The 12,648-nt window shown below is 44.0% G+C and overlaps 2 long non-coding RNA genes across 2 annotated transcripts in view; both read left to right on the top strand.

Annotated features, from left to right (window-relative positions):
- The first annotated feature begins 2,940 nt into the window (after positions 1–2,940).
- On the top strand, positions 2,941–6,467 carry LOC115300735. The gene is made up of 3 exons (XR_003912807.1): positions 2,941–3,253; positions 4,958–5,082; positions 6,164–6,467. It is a non-coding gene; the product is annotated as an uncharacterized LOC115300735 (long non-coding RNA).
- Positions 6,468–6,728: 261 nt separating this feature from the next.
- LOC115302674 overlaps positions 6,729–12,648 on the top strand; it is an 11,036-nt gene continuing 5,116 nt past the window's right edge. Inside the window, exon 1 of the long non-coding RNA XR_003913583.1 lies at positions 6,729–6,830. This is a non-coding gene — a long non-coding RNA (uncharacterized LOC115302674). The remainder of the gene's footprint in view (positions 6,831–12,648) is intronic.

The following is a 12,648-nucleotide window of genomic DNA, read 5'->3' as shown; positions in this document are numbered from 1 at the left end:
GCAAGATCTCCCTCAGATAATGTGAACAAGCCAGGACAGGCTTAATAAATTTACTAGGAGAAGCAAACAGCCCCCAAGAGGTACAAGGGCTGGTTTATCAGACACTGTGGGAGTTCCTGCCAGGTCACTAGTATTCTTTTCACCATTGTGTGCTCCCCACTTCTCTCTAGAGACCAGTGGTCAGTCAACTTGATGTTGCTGTGGGTGGAACGCTGGACATGTCTAGCACTTTATAGACCCTGAGAGCAGCCTGAAGATGAAGACTGTTGTATATAATAGTAGAATAATAATCACAACAGTAATCGTTGGTAAGGGTGGGTGTCTTCTCTGCTTAATCACTGGACATCTATGTATGTCGCTGATCATCTGAGATAATTTGGCAAAATGACTGAGCCATTTCTAGAGAAAGGCTGCTCATAGCTCATATCCAGTGTGCTGTTTTGGGAGATGAAGCAGATTCCTATGGAGCAGTCGAAGCAAGGTAGTTGAAGCAAGCCATCTACTTGGCTTCAGGGGAGGGTGCATGTATTAGCTGGTATTGCTACTATAGCAAATTACCACATAGTGGCTTTAAACAACAAAGTTGATTAAAAAAAATTTTTTTAATCTTTATTTTTGAGACACAGAGAGAGATACACAGTGCAAGTAGGGGAGGAAGAGAGAGATAGGGAGACACAGAATCCAAAGCAGGCTCCAGGTTCTGAACTGTCAGCACAGAGCCCAATGCGGGGCTGGAAGTCACAAACCACGAGATCATAACCTGAACTGAAGTCGAACACTTAACTGACTGAGCCACCCAGGGGCCCCCACAGCTGATTATTCTAACAGATCTATAGATTAGGAGTCTTACCAGGACTAGTAGTTTTAGTAGCCTAGATCTCCCCAGGCAAACATTCAAGGTGTTCCCAGGGCTTGCTCCCCCTGGAGGCTCCAGAGGAAAATCTATGACTTCCCTTATAGAGTCCACTCACACACCTTGACTCACCATATCCTTCCTCCATCTTCCCAGCCCAGAAAATTGTATTTCTCTGGCCTTGCTTCTGACTTTGCATCACTCTCTCTGACCACAGGTGAAAGAGGTTCTCTACCTGAAGTGATTAGATTCAGCCCACCTGGATAATCTCCCCATCTCAGGGTCCTTAACCACATCTGCAAACTCTCTTTTTCCTGGAAGGTAACTATTCACAGGTTTCAGAGATTAGAATGTGGGCATCTTTGGGGGGGGGGGGGGGGGGGCTGTTTTTCTGCCTACCACGGTGCACAGCTGTTTAGAAATATCTGTTCAAAAGAAGCAGTGTGCATCATGATTAAGCAACCACAGTCAAGCCAAAACTCAGCCCTGGGCTATGGCCCCAGGTAAGTGGTCCTCCTCTGCACAGCCTCAATTTTCTCACCTATAAAAAGGGGGAAATATCATTATCTGCCTTAGGGGGTTGTGGGAACAGTTGAATTAAGTGACACATGTCTATCCCTTAACTCAGAGCCTTGCATGTAAAAAGTTCCAATTCAGATAGGTCAATTCTTATAATCATTATTGCTGTAAAATGCAGATGTCCATCTATGATGGCCTGTTGCTTTCTTGACATTTTTTTAACCCCTAGCCCTGCCAGGTAGGGCTAGGATTCCTCAACTACAAAATGGGGTCCTCATTTCTTCTTTAGAAAGTGGTTGTGAGAATTTATCTCATCATTAATCATGCATGTTAAAAATACTCCTGTGGGGTGCCTGGGTGGCTCAGTTGGTTAAGTGTCTGACTTTGGCTCAGGTCATGATCTCACAGTTCGTGGGTTTGAACCACACGTAGGGCTCTGTGACAACAGTTCGGAACCTGGAGTTCTGCTTTGGATTCTGGGTCTTCTTCTCTCTCTCTGCCCCCCCTCTCAAAAATAAAATAAAACGTTAAAAAAAATACTCCCCGAGCGCCTGGGTGGCTCAGTCAGTTAAACATCTGACTTCAGCTGAGGTCATGATCTCACAGTTCGTGGGTTCGAGACACGCATTGGGCTCTGTGCTGACAGCTCAGAGTCTGGAGCCTGCTTCAGATTCTGTGTGTCCCTCTCTTTCTGCCCCTTCCCCACTCATCCTCTGTCTCTGTCTCTCAGAATAAAATAAAAAAATAAAAAAAATTTTTAATACTCCCGTGCCACACACTGAGCTGAGGCCTGGAATATAGCCATAGCAAACTGGCTCAAGCCCTGCCACTGGCACACTGATAATAAAGGCCTGACTGGGAGCAGACAGCAGGGCAGCCTCCAAGGGCATGGATGCTCAGACTGAGAAAGATAGACCGGGAGGTTTGACCATGCAGGATGTGCTGGCATTGACGCCCTCACCCAAGATTTGGCCTTGGTAGCTTAAAGTGACATAATAGTCAGTTGAGTTGGATAATTGATTCCTCCAATACCTGTTTAAACAATTCTATATGTTAAAATCTCTCTCTTTTTTTTTAATGTTTTATTTATTTTGGATACAGACAGAGACAGAGCATGAGAGGGGGAGGGACAGAGTGAGAAGGAGACACAGAACCGGAAGCAGGCTCCAGGCTCTGAGCTAGCTGTCAGCACAGAGCCTGACGCAGGGCTCGAACCCACGAACGTGAGATCTGACCTGAGCCGAAGTCAGAGGCTTAACCGACTGAGCCACCCAGGCGCCCCAAAATCTCTCTTTTAAAATAGCCAGAGTGGGTATTGGTTCCCAGCCTGGACTCTGATGAGCACAGAGGCAACACTAGTCATGTTGTCCAGAAACAGACCCTCTAAGATGGATTCTGGAATTGTCTGGTCATGTCCCAAGCCTTGAGCACAATGCTGAGCTCGACTCAGTGGGAAACATGGTGCTGGTAATCCATGCCATGCTGAACCTCACAATTAGTCAAATTATTGCCTCTGGCTGCTCTGGGTGAAGTCCTCACTAAAGCCAAAGCCCTAGGGACCAAGTAACTGCTGCCCTATATACAGTAATTATGACTTCAAGGGCTATGGAACTGGGTAGCTTTTCTTACTATACCAGAGACCCTACAGAAAGAAAATGACAAACTTGGAGTTTAAACTTAGAGCTCAAATCACGGTCAGGAACCAGAGAACTTCTGTCATCTTCTGTGTTATAGCCATAGGGTTAACTTTGCCTAACTCCGTGAATATTGCAGAATTACAATGTCAGCTGAATTCGAAGACCTGACAGGGATCTAAGCTAACATGGAAAGGAGGATGGCCTTGAGGGTTGGAATGCAGCATGTCAGGAGATTCAGATGAAGGTGAGAATCTTGAACCATGAGTCTGTCTGAATCTGTTTCCAGCTGGTAGAAATGGTCTGCTCTACTGTGTCGAAGGAGACTCGGCTTCTCTGGCTTAAAGACTCTGGGATTCCTCTCCTGTAGACCAGGTCTGATGGCAGGAAATGTCACCACTGAGATGGGCCCAATGTAGTCTTTGGTGTTGGTGGGACTCCACAACAGCAGAAAACAAGTGGCACATGCTTCATGAACAAAGACAAGGGAGTGTATTTGTTGTAATGAGCAGTAAGACAGAAGTCACCAGAATGCCTCACCCACCTGACCTTTGGCAGTGGCTAATGGACCCTTGCGAATGAAATTGATAGCAGCCACAGTTCCCAGACCCAGAGTCCTTTGATTTAAGATGAGACCTAGCATCCTGAGAAAAGACCCTGCAATTGCCACAAATATGGGCTGTAAATCTTCCTCCAGTTCTTCCCTATTGGGACTCCTGGTCATGTATAGAGTGGAAAAAGGGAAATGGCCAAGACCTTTTGGAGATTTCTGGACACTGGCTCCGAGTGACAATAATTCTCAGACACCACTATGAAAGTTTTTAGGAAATCAAAATGCCACTGCACTCTACCAAAGTGGGGGCTTGTAGTAGTTGGGTAAATGGAGCTTGGGCCCTAATCTGACTCGCAGTGGGCCTAACATCCTGGCCCCCCTGGAGCTTCCAGCTGGGCTTACTTCCAATGGGAGATACTGGCAGGAGATTGGAAGGAGTAAAAACGGCAATGTTGGTGGATTTCCCCCAGCTCTTCTCCTTCCAGAGTGCCATGAACTGGCCATGTTCTTCTAGCAAAGACCACAACTCCTACCTCACAGCCTTTTCCCACAACCTCATGTCTCACTGGATTGCCGTAACTGCTCCCTCAACTTGTTCCTGGGGCACTAACAGCCCCAGAGTGCTAGGTTGTTGGTTTCTCTTAACCCTGTCCCACCTTTGTAGACAGTCCTTTCCCCAAAACCTCCCCATTATTTCTTCTGAAGATACCATCTGTTTCCTACTGGGACCCTGACCAATTTAAGGAAAAGGCTTATTTCATTCACCTAATGTTTATTGAGTAGTTACCATGTGATCTAGGGTTAGGCTTTGGGGAAACCATTTAAACAAACCCAGACACACTGTCCTCCCAGAGCTTTCTGAGAGAGACAGGCATTCATCCAACATGTTGCCACACAAACAAAGGGGAAGGTAAATTAAACAGAGGAAAGAATAGGCACATGGTGCTACAAAAGCTCATAGTGGGAGAGGGTGGTATTTTCCCCTTATATTTGAGTTGACATTCCAGGTAGTGAAAATATGTACAAAGGCCTCAGCACTGGCAGGAGCAGAGCATGTTTGAGGAATTGAAGAAAGGTTATGTAGAGGAGACTGAAGGGGCAGGTGGGGGTATGCAAATGGCAGGCCAGGCTTACGGGGCCAGGTCAAAGTCTTTGTCCTGATCGAGAACAAGTAAAGCCATCGGAACATGTGATATGTGGCTTTTTAGACCGCCGGGATGACCCACACCTCCTGAGACTCATGCCTTTATGATCCCTCTCCCTTTGAGTGTGGGCTTGACTCATCAGCTTGTTTCTAATGAACAGAACACAGAAGTGATGGGAGGTCACTTCTGGGACTGAATTACAAAAAAAAATGGGGCTTCTATTTTGGACATCTTCTCTTTTTCTCTCTTTCAGTTCACCAGCTGCCATGTTGTGAGGACACTCAGGCAGCTTATGGGTGACCTGTGTGGTGAGGTCATTGTCAACATCCACATACATGAGTCTGCAAGCAGATTGCCAAGCCCCAGCTGAGCCTTCAGGTAACTGCAGCTCAACCTTAGCCTCACAAGAGACCACGGCCAGGGTCGCCCAGCTAAGCCATGCCCAGATACCTGATTCACAGAAACGAGGGGATACTAAATGTTGGTTGTCTTATGCCAGAAAACTTTGGGATAACTTGTTACATACCAAAAGGTCATTAACACATAGCATATTCCTTAGGGAGCTGGCATGTTTCAATCATTTAGCAAATATTGGGGAGTTACCATGTGCCAGGCCTGTTTTAAATGCTAACATGAATCATTTTATAAATTTTTATGTACTTTTCTTGAGTGAATAACAACATTGTTAACACGGTTTGAAATTCCAAAGTAACAATAGGGGACAGAAGGAAAAATCCCTCCCCACAGGCACTCATCTCCTTTGCCCTGGCTTACTTAATCCATTTCTGGTGTACTCTTCTAGAAAGATTATATGCACATACAAACAAATTTACATATGGGTTTGACCGGAGAGTATCCACTTATATGTGGATTTTTATAGTACAGTACTCTAAATGTATTTTCTCTTATGATTTTCTCAATAACATTTTCTCTAGCTTATTTTATTGTAAGAATATAGTACATAATACGTACAACATACAAAATATGTATTAACCAACTATTTACATCATTGGTGAGGTTTCTGGTCAACAGTAGGCTACTAGCAATTATGTTTTTGGGAAGTGAAAAGAACCCAGGGGCGTCTGGTGGCTCAGTTTGTCAAGCATCACTCTTGGTTTGGGCTCAGGTCACAATCTCATGGTCCGTGGGATCTCCAGGCTCTGCACTGACAGCACAAAGCCTGCTTGCGATTCTCTCTCGGTCTCTCTCTGCCCCTCCCCCACCCACGCGCATGCGCACACTCTCTCAGGGTAAATAAACTTAAGAAAACCAGGAACATTCTAGGACTATACATGGGGAGTTGCCTCATTGTTTTTCATAGCCATACAGAATTGCATTATATGAAGGTACCCCCTTAGCCTATCCCCTACTGATAAACCCTTTGGTAATTTCCAATCATTTGCTATTACAAACAATGGTGTGACAAATAATCATGACCATGCAACATTTTCCCCTATAGGATAAATTTGTAAAACGGTACCAAAAAACTATGCAAAAGCCTAACTTGGATGAACATTGCCAAGGTACCATGGCCGTGGGTCAGCTGGATAGAAGCTTCCTACTCTACGTGGCCATGAGCAACTGAGTAAGATGTCCCCACAGTTGTCAACAGTGTTACCAGCCATTTTCATCTTTGCCCATCTGATCAGTGGGAAATGGCATCTCAGTGAGGCCTGAAGTTATCCTTCCTGTATTCCGTGTGACGTTGAACTCTTTGATATGTTTAATAGCTGCTGCTTCTCTTATGCCTACTCAGTTCTCCCTGTGATAACCTGTGATTACAGGTGTGCTGTAAAAATAATAATAATAAACAATAATGATAATAATAAAATTAAACAAACAAAAAACACTCTGGCTGCCAGAGTGTAGAGAGACTATGGGGACCAGAGCTGATGCAAGGAGCCCAGACAAAGGAGGAGGGAGTGCAGCAGATGGACCCCGGCTCTCTGAAAGACTAAATAAAGAGGCCTTTGTGACAGCTGTGTGTGTGCAGGCGCGCATGCGCACTGAGGGAGCCGGTTGGTTGGAGAGAGGCCGTGCCAGGATTTATCTTCAGTCCCTGGCTTGTGCAACTTGAACAAAGATGGTGCCCTTCGCTGAGACAGGCAATGCTGAAGGAGGGCCAGGTTTGTTGGGGAAGATCAAATATGTTTTCTACTGTTGCTATGAGAACCACTAACTTCGTGCCTTTACTGAATGCTGCGCGTTACTCCTACACCTTAGTGAAGTTTTAAACAGCAGCACGCGTCTTGGATTTAACATCTTTAAAATACCAAGTGTAAATCACATCTTCAAAGAGATATGTCAGTCCTTGTATAAAATGTTAATTCTTTCGCTGGTCGTCAGTGTACTGGAGAATCAGGTGCGGGAGAAAGTGGCGGGGGCTGGGGGTCGCCTGGAGCTGTGTTCAGAGGCGAACGTGTTGGCTCAAACATAAACTCAAGCAAATGATGCAGGTGAACAGGCTTCCCTGAAATTGGGTTTCTCCCGCCTGTTACCTGTGAAACCCCTTTAGGCATCTGAAGCTCTTCAACTATTCACTTCCGAGGAGCCTTCTGATTCAGGGTATGTAACATTAACGTTCTCCCGGTGGCTGTGCTTGATCCCATCTAGTTCCTAGAGGGTGTTATTCCAGTGGAGGAGGAAGTAACTACCAAAAAAGAAAGTATTGTTTACAGTGACATATGTATATGTCTTCTTGGAGGAAAAAACAAAAAGACTATCATCTTAAAATACCAACTAAACTGATGATATCACAGATGATACTGTGATAATCCATGTCATTTTTTTCCACCCTTCTCCTAACCGTCCAGCTCAGACTCCTAGCTGTAAGTATTGTTCCCTAGCCACCAGAGTCAGAGAATACATCAGTCAAATTCCTGTCTTTTCTACTTCCGACGCTAAGGTTTAGATGAGAAAGAACAGTCCCTGCCCTTCTGTCCAGGACAGTGGTTCTCAAATTGTGGTCTCCCAGCCAGAGGGGTTAGGATCACCCGGCACCTAGTTAGAAATGAACATTCTCAGACTTCATCCCAAACCTACAAAATCAGAAGCTCTCATGTGCGGAGCCCAGAAATCTATAATTTAACACCCACAGGATGATTCTGATGCACAGTGAAGTTTGGAGACCCCAGGCTGAGAGTTACCAGGTCACAATGTGGAACAGGGGAGTAAAGACAGCTGAGGTGTCACCTGAGCAGGGGGCCTGAGGAAGCAGCCTCACAGAAAGAACTCGCTGGAGAACAGCCAAATGCTTCCCCACGAGGCCTAGAGGCCTGGTGGACGCAGATGGTTCACACCCCAGTCGGTGCCCTGACCGTGACAAATTGAGCTGAGAGGTGGAGCCTGAACAGAAATCCAGGCCCCAGAGGGGAATTACAGACACCTCAGCCGACGCCAGCAGGGAGGACTGAGTAGGCATAAGAGAAGACCATACACCGTTGCCAGCAGGAGACAGAGGACCCCTGATGAGTCCAGATGCTGCCCTGCCACTCCAGTCTGGTGCCAGATTTGGCTAGACATAAGCATTGACCACATGCTAAAATTTCTTCCTTCGACGTAACATCTTTAGATGTGGTTGAAAATATGTGTAAAAACAAAATAATAAATTCATAGCTGATACTAAAGTCAAGAAAGGGAACGTCCCTGGATTTGAAGTGGAAAAGCTTTTCTTTAAATTAAAAAAAAAAAAAAGGAAAAGAAAAGCAAGTGCATATGGGAAATCGGAGCGGCTGTGGCCATCTGTAGCCTGGAGGCCAAGACTGACCCTGGCTGCACAGAGACGCGTCCAGCTGGCCGCCTGCAAGGGGCCGCTCACAGCTCAGAACACACCTGGGTGAGTTCTCTCACAGGAGATAAGTGCAGAACCAAATATTAACAAATACTCAAGGGAGTTTTATACTGCAAATGCAAAACTATACAATTAATGAAAGAAGCAAGGGTATAGTGATAGAAGAGCATCTGAAAAAAACCTGAAAATAAATATACCTTAGAGAAATAAAGGAGGAATGCATACCAGAGCCAATTTTGATCTTTCAAAATTAAAAAAGAAAAGCAATTACTAAAAATAACAATTCAATACAGAGGCTTATCAGGCAAGGTGCTGAACAGAACTTGCAAAGAATCATGTGCATGTGTGGCCACATGCGTGCACACGCGCGTGTGCACACCCACACACATACATAAACTCACACATGAAACTTCAACACATCAAGGATAATGAAGAAAGAGATAAGCTTCTAGAGAAGAGAGTAGATTATAAGCTAGTTCCAGAGAAATAAAAATTAGACTAATCAAAGTTCTTATTAACAACCTTTGAAGCACAAAGATGATGAATAAGAGTTTCAAAGTGCTGAGGGAAAATACTTGCATAAGTTGGAGCCCAGAATTCCATACCTAGGAAAATTATCCTTTAAGAGTGAGAATGAAACAAATTTCAGGCACATTTAGAAAATTTTCTACCCAGGTATCTTTACACAAAGAACTACTAAAGGAAAGTGGATGATGAAAATGAACCCAGGAAGAAGTAATAAAATTCCAGAAACATTAGTGAGTATATAAGTCAGTAAAGCACTTTAGTAAATTTAAGTATATTTTGATTTGGTAGAAACGGGAGAGAGCTTTTGAACAGCAGGATGGGAGTAAAATTTATTGGGCAGAAACAACAGTACCTCTCTTGGTTTCTTGAAGTAGAAAAGGAACCTATTATATGACACTGGATAAACTAAAGAAATTGCAGGTGGGCCAGAGACTCCTGGCAGGAGCTAGATGGCAAGAAACGGTGTTCTGATTACACTGCAGGACACTGCAGGAGAATGCCTGCTCTTCCTGGTGACACCTCTACTAGTCATAGGCAAGTTCTTTCTCCATAGTTCATGCTACTACCACTGCAGCCCTGGGAAGCTAGATGTCTACCACTACTGAGGCCAGAATGGATTCTGCATAATACTTCCAGTTCTCGCTCTCTCTTGAATAAAATCTCATAGAGTCTCACTGATGACATGCTTGTACCCTAGATGGTTGGGAGGCTGAGATATGAGTTTCTAGTTCTTGTCTTGGGGAGACATAAGCTCAAAAGATAAGAAATTCTTCCAAACTTAAAAAACTTATGAAGATGTTGAGTAGCCCCCCAAAATTGAGTTATAGACACTTTTCTACTATGGGCAGGAAAAGAGAGTTATCAAAAGAGAAACACATATGAGGCAAATAAATAACACAAGATAAGATATCAGAAAAGAGTCCAAATAGTTCTTCAATCATGATAAATATAAATGAGTTAAATTCACCTGTTACAAGACAGAGACTCCCATATTGAATGTTTTCAAAAATAATTTAACAATAGAATACATTTTACAATTATTATATATTTGGCAGGAGGTAATTTGAAAAGAGTTTATTAATACTAGCTATTTTAAGGAAATAATAAAACAAAGCCTTTTGCAAGTATGATAAGAAAAATCAATATTAGGGCCAGAAAGGGATGGGAGACCATGGCTTTAGAGATACTTTTCAAAATCATAATACATTAAAGGTGTATTCCTGGTTTTAAGAAAACAGAGTTAAGATTTATCTGACTTCTCTTATTATAAATCACTCTGAAAGATTTAAACATTGTGAAACAGAAATATGAAATTTATTTCACTGAAGTGGACACCTCTAATCCTCAGCCACAGTGTATGAATATATATGAATAAATATATCACATATGATATATAAATGATAATTTAATAATAAATGTGAGATATATATCTGAATTTATATATTTAATTTTCCAAATTAAGAATGATTGTCAGATTAGACTTCAAGAAAAAAAGCAAAATTAGTTATTTCTTGCTTATAAAAGACATGTATTAAAAATGCAGATACTGGGAGAAGCCAAGATGACAGAGAGGAAGGGAGCTCTGTAAACTTCATCTGCCCGATCTATCGAACTGAGAAGGACATTACTCCCATCTGCAAGAGCGGAAGGAGAAAATACAAACTCCCAGAAAGAAGACAACCACAAAGATGCCTGAGTGACTGAGTGCGAACTGGGGAGATTGGAAAACAGGCCAGCCCAAGATGGGCAGGGGAGGTGGGAGCCCCAGCCCAACATGGGGCAAGCGTGTGAAGCCTGAGAGACAAAGGGAAGAGACAGAGAAACTGAACACGCTCATAGGAAGAGATAGAGAACGTTTAACTGCGCTCAGAAAGAGAAACTTTCACGCCATATATAACTGCTAGGCAGCACAAATCCCAAACCTGGGTGGCACAAGGGAAAGAACATCTTCCAGCCCTGCGCCATCCCGGCGGGGAGTCCACGGCTGCAGCAGCGGCCCCAGGGGCACTCACTTCAACCTCGGCTGCAGGAGTGGGAGCATGCACCTCATTTCAAAGGCACATCTCACCTCCAGCATTGGCCGCACGAATCCCAAATCCCAGGTGCCAACAGGGAAAAAATAGCCCCCACTCCAATGCGATCCCGGCAGGGAGTTGGTGGCAGTGGAGGCCGGGGCTCACGCTTGGGCTGCAGGAGCTCACAGCTCATTTCTGGCAACACCCGGTGCCTGGGGCAGCAGCAGCACGAATCCCAGCCGGCCCCAAGAGAAACTCATCCCTCCCCCAACGCTATTGTGATCCTGGGGGACGGGAGTCCGCAGCGGTATCTGTGAGGATGTGCACTACACCTCCTGCTGTGCACCTCACCTCAGGCAGCACACCTCACCTCAGGCAGCAACAGCCGAAATGCTGGCCTGAGCCAAAAGAAACTGATCCCTCCCCCTAAGAAGACAGCCGCCAAAGCAAGTACATCTCATCTGTGGTAGCATAAAAGTGCATGGACTAAGACTTTGAACTGAGGCGGGCCTGGAAAATACAACTTGGCCTAGCAGTGGCTCAAGGAGATTGGACTCATGAGAGTGGCCTACAGTGCTTAGTTAGTGCCATTCTACTCTCTGCAGCCACCAAGTGGAGCCTCTGAGAGCAGCCTCTTAGACCTACCACACCAAACCACGCCTATCCACAAGGTGGAGCTGCTGCTTTTTTTTTCTTTTTTTCTTCCTATTTCTTTTTTTTTTGTACTTACTTTTTATTATTGTTACCTTTCTTACTTAAATTTTTTAATGTTTACTCCTTATTTTCCTTTGCCCGATCTCTGTCTTTTTTTTCTTTCCTGCAATCCAGATATATTCCCCTGTATCTCATCCTTATATCTCCCCTCAACTGGTCATACACCTTTAGACTGTCCATTGTGCTTTGTTCTCTCTGACCCCCTTTATTATTTTTTTTCTTCTCTTATTTTCGTCTCTTTCCTCTCCATTTTCTTTCTTTCCTTTCCCCCTTTTAATTTGTTTGTTTGATTTGTCTGTGCATCTGTGTGCTTCTGTTTCCTCTGTGTTTGTCTGTCTGTTTTCCTTCTTAGGACTACACCAGGAAACAAGCAACAGTGTGCATGATGGCGAGTCCCAAATATTGCTGAGTAGGGAAATAAAATATTCAAAGGCAGAACAAGAGAAACTGAGAGACACCATTAAAAGAATATTTCCTGAAATGACAGGCCCTGGACAGTCAATAACCCACCTTTAACAGAGCAATATTAACAGGTGCACAGTGCACAATGAGCTTTTTAAAGCTGACAAGAGACAGAAAACTAGCAAAAATGACAAAATAAAGTAACTCTCCCCTGAAGAACCTCCAAGAAGAAGTCACAGCCACAGAACTGCTCAAGGCAGATCTAGACAACATACTGGATCAAGAATATAAAAAACTTGTCATAAAATTAATTGCTGGGGTTGAAAAAAGCATCAACGAAGCAAGTGAGACAATGAATAGGCACTTTGAAAATAGGTGTAATGAGTTAAAACAGACTATAAATGAGGTAAATAACAAAATGGAGGCAGCCACCTCCAGTATTGACGAGGCAGAGAGAAGAATAGGTGAATTAGAAGATATAGTTATAGCAAAAGA

Source organism: Suricata suricatta, chromosome 9 (assembly GCF_006229205.1).
Source record: "Suricata suricatta isolate VVHF042 chromosome 9, meerkat_22Aug2017_6uvM2_HiC, whole genome shotgun sequence".
NCBI lineage: Eukaryota > Metazoa > Chordata > Mammalia > Carnivora > Herpestidae > Suricata > Suricata suricatta.
The sequence above is the reverse complement of the archived record's forward strand: the minus strand, read 5'-3'. Positions and strand labels throughout refer to the sequence as shown.